Source organism: Alligator sinensis, unplaced genomic scaffold, assembly GCF_000455745.1.
Source record: "Alligator sinensis unplaced genomic scaffold, ASM45574v1 scaffold957_1, whole genome shotgun sequence".
NCBI lineage: Eukaryota > Metazoa > Chordata > Crocodylia > Alligatoridae > Alligator > Alligator sinensis.
Window position 1 is genome coordinate 1,682,379 of NW_005842039.1, and position 4,662 is coordinate 1,687,040.

A 4,662-nucleotide genomic window follows, 5' to 3' on the forward strand; every position below is an offset into this window, starting at 1 on the left:
CGGACTCGATGATCTATTGAGGTCCCTTCCAACCCTAACATCTATGAATCTATGAATCTGTCAAAACTTTGTCTCTAAACCAGTCATATTTCCTCTATTACCCTATAAAATTATTTCAACACATAATGTTGATTTAGTTTTCCCCTTGGGTTATATTATGATCTTTCTGCTCATCACAAAGATGAGGAGGCAAAGAATAATTAAGGTTTCTCCATATTTATTGGCCATGTAGCCTGCTTTGGCATTAAAAATGCAATTTATAGCTCAAACTTTCATCTGATAATTTACAGCAGATGTCACGATTTTTTTTATCTCACATTATAAAGATTTCCAAATAAAGGAAACCAGGCACATCTGTAGTGTTATATAAATAATGGATAAATTAATAACAACGGCTTGATTTCTTAAATGCTCCTCAAGGTTAGGAGCACTTTGTACTTCAGTCCATATTTTACTTCCTGTTTCCCACCTGGAAAATTGGAGGTCTGGATTATATTTCAGAAAGCAAAGATTCCTATCAGTTTCGAAACCATGGCACAATACATTTCAATTAATATTTTCTCTCAGACCATGCTAAATTATACTAATGCAAGCTGCAAATTAGATCTTCAAGTAGCAAAACATCTGAGCATGTGATGCACAATTCCTGCCACACTTGTTTCAGGAACAAGCTAGAGTAGGTTTGACATCAGAAAGTATGTGGCAGGTCACACAGACAATGTGTTGACTCAGGGCATCTCCAAGACATCTGGCAACAACCTTTTCATTGTGCTCATGTACTGTGGTCAGAAGATAGATCCATTTAAAATACCTGGGGACATACTTAGATAAATAGAATGTAACAACTCCCTTCACTTGAAAAAGTTCCTAGTAGGATGCAAGTATTACCTTCACTTTCCATATGCCTATATAGCCTAAACACACACTTTTGAAGCCATGTGACCGGCTTGTTAGTACTTTTCATAACTACCTAGCTATCCCAGAATACCTTGCTATAGCAAACTGTTGAGTAATCCTGATCTTCTCACTGCGCAGGTGATAGAGTGTTACTTCAAAGACCTTATGCTGGCCAGGTAGCTCCAAAGTGGGGCTTCTATGGAATCTGCATCTAAATCCAGGTTATTTCCATTTGCCACAGAAAGTGAAAGGCAGTTGCAGAGTCATTCACATTTTATCCCCCTTTAATCTACTGCTCTGATTCCTCCTCTCTCTAAAGGCTGAAAAATGTTGATCTCTGATTAGTTATAATGGTTTTGCAGGAACCTGGGCTGCAATTCCTGATGGTCTGATAGCAAAGGATCTTGTCTCAATGTGTTAAATGCTAGAGGATAAACTCCTGGATCCAATAAAGCCAATAGCAAGTTCTCATTGTCTTCATTGGAGCCAGGTTTTCAACCATCGCATTTCTACAGAGTTGTCAGCAACGTCTTACAATAGGTTTATGTTATCTTCTTCAGATTTTTTTCTTAGGAGATAGTCTCCTAAGATAGATATATTTCAGCAAATAAGGGTGAAGAAAATGTGTCATGCTTTGGAAGGCCAAGCTTGATTCCATATGCTTTACAGCCCACAAAGGCATAAAGGTTGGAAAAAGACAAAAATCAGTGCAATATGTTTAAAATGACAGAAGATTAATGTTGTGAACATAAATGACATTTGTAAAAAGAAGTTTGTGACATGACATTTCTGTACAAATAGGTATCTATTCTAAATGAGACAGAGTTACTTTTGTGTCTTAGACAATAATGCTTCATGAGGTAAACAGTAGAACTGTAGAGACAAATCCCCCATATTTCTCTAATTCTCTCTCTGGGGGATTGAAGAAATAAATATTGTGTTCAATTTGTAAAACTTCTCAGTAGTGTCTGCTAACCTTTATTTTACAGAGTCCCAAGTGGTGGCTCCCATTTAGTGAAGTGGTATTGATATAGAATGGTTACAGATGTTGTTCACCACTCCTTTTGAAACATGCATGAAAATTTATATCATAACCAAAAAATGTCATATTTCCTTCTTTGAAGAATAAAGCAAATTGCAGAATTTGTCCTCAGAACAGATGTTCCTTGCTGTGGTTTTATTTTGTCCTTGCAAAATATATTAGGGGCCAAAAGAGAACCAACCATAAATCTATGACAGAACCTATGAATTCAGGAAGAAATGTTTCCCCTTGATTTATACTCCTTGTTGTGGACTGCAGCCTTATCTACTTTTATAATGTTTAAAGATTCTCTTAAAACTTGAATCCTACATTCATACTAGGAGGAAATGTCAAAATAACAGTCTAACAGCTTGAGGACAACTAATAATGGACAGAGCTGCATTAATGCAGACCTCCAATATTTTTCCCTAACCATGCTTCAAGACTCACATGGACCAACTATCTCAATAAATGAAGGGAGGTCATTCTTCATAGTGTTTCCAGCCATTAGTTTCTCTACTAATATTGTTGCCCCCCCCAAGAGGTCAAATACCATTACGTATGCTGATGGTCATCTATGGGAGGTGCTCAAACCTGCTAGGAAAAGGAATTCCAATCCAAAACCCTTGGTCATGCTGAGCAATGCCATTTTTCTGCAAACTTCAGCTTTGCAATCAATGAACTGTCTTATGTGGTAACGTACTGATCAATATGGAGAAGGACAGAAGGAGCCAGTTCTTTGTAATCCAGTCTTACATTTTATGAGTTAAAATTTACAAGCACAAAGGAGCAGCTGCCATGCAGCTACCATGTAACTGCAGAGCAAAAAATTGCTGTCAGTGTAAATCCTGTGTAACTCGGTTAAGTTGACTGAAATAATTCAGGAGTTATAGGAATATAACAATTAGATATTTAATCTTAAAAGGGCACATCTACACGTGCCAATAATGTATGGGAATAAACTGCAGAGCTTATTGCTCCCAGGAAGCTCCTGGGTGCACCATTTATACATGAACCTGGACCATAGCACATTTTGCTGGTCAGGGCAGCCCCAGCTGGCAGTGGCCCTAGGGGTCAGCCTGCCAGCCCAGGGCTCTTCCAACTTGGCTCAATGCGCTGTGGAAGGGCTGGCTGGGGCTTGAAGGTGCTCCAGTGCAGGCTAGCCAGCAGGCATTCCCCACACTGAAGCACTCTCATGTCCCAGTCAGCTGGGGCAGCATCTATACATGCACTGCTGCACACAAAAAAAATCTGCAGCACAAAAAAACTCCACAGTATTTAAAAGTAGTACCTTTCTGCAGAGTTTATTAACTTCCTATCCCCTAGTAGGGGCTCACATGTAGACATGAGACATTTACTGAGCAGTTAATTAGTCAACTGCACAGTAAATGTCTCGTATAGACACACCCTAAGAGTTCTACTTAACCTTTCTCTTACAGAAAGGATTGTAAGACGGAACAATATAATGCAGCTACTAGTTAATATGACAGAGTGATTTTCGATGGAAAAGGAACTTTTAGTAGACTAAACTAAATATTCAAAGCATCTGGAAAGGACTTAATTTGGAATCCCAGTTATTTCCTTTCTAAAAAAAAATCTTTATTTTTAGTTTCTGACTAAGACAAATCTGTTTTATTGTGGGTTTTTTTTCTCCTTTTGCTCACTTATCATTTATTCCATGGGTGACTGGTGCCGCCTTAGTCAGGGGGGCATGTCCTCCCCAGCAACCAGTCAGCGACTCGGGAGGGCAGTCCCTCGCAGCTGATCCCACCGACTGGGGGGGTCCCCCCGCGGCCAATCTTGCTGACCTGGGGGGGGGACAGGAGGGGTTCCTCCGCAGCCGATCCCACTCCTCAGCTGGTGCTTGCAGGGGGGGACTACCTCTCCCACCTGTCCCTCCTGTCCATCACGTAAGCGGCAAGTGCGGCCAGTCAGGGGGTGCACTGGTGCTCTCAGGGGGTGCACGTGCACCACCATGCACTCCCTGTGCACCACCACTAATTTATTCACTCCAAATACTTGCTACTCAGAGACCAGTGCTGGTGCATTTGTTGTAGCATATAATTCACATTCTCATTTAGCATACAGTGGACTCTGGTCCAAATTCTGCCCTCCAGATACTTTCTTATGTCCTCCACTGAAATGACAGGGAGCCCTGTTTTATGTTGCTCTGTAGTGAAAAAAAAATGCTGTTATAGAAATTCCATTTCTGTGAACAGCCAGAGCTGCCAAAAAATTGGAACTTGGCAGTCTGGGGTGCCAGCAAAACCAGGGTACACTAAGATCACTGATGTAGTTTCATAGTTGGTAGGGTCGGAAGGGACCTGAGGAGATCTTCTAGTCCGACCCTCTGCCTTGGCAGGAAAGAGTACTGGGGTCAAATAACCCCGGTCAGATGTTCATCCAACCTTTTTTTAAAGACCTCCAGGGTAGGAGCCAGCACCACTTCTTTTGGAAGTTGGTTCCAGATCCTAGCCGCCCTGACAGTGAAATAGCACTTCCTAATGTCTAGCCTGAAACTACCCTCCACTAGCTTGTGTCCGTTGTTTCTTGTGACTCCCGGGAGTGCTCGGGGGAACAGGGACTCTCCCAGTGCCTGCTGGTCCCCCTTGACTAGTTTGTAGACTGCCACTAGATCCCCTTTCAGCCTTCTCTTTTGGAGGCTGAACAGGTTCAGGTCCCTCAGCCTCTCCTCGTAGGGCCTGCCCTGCTGCCCCCTGATCATGCGGGTGGCCCTCCTTTGG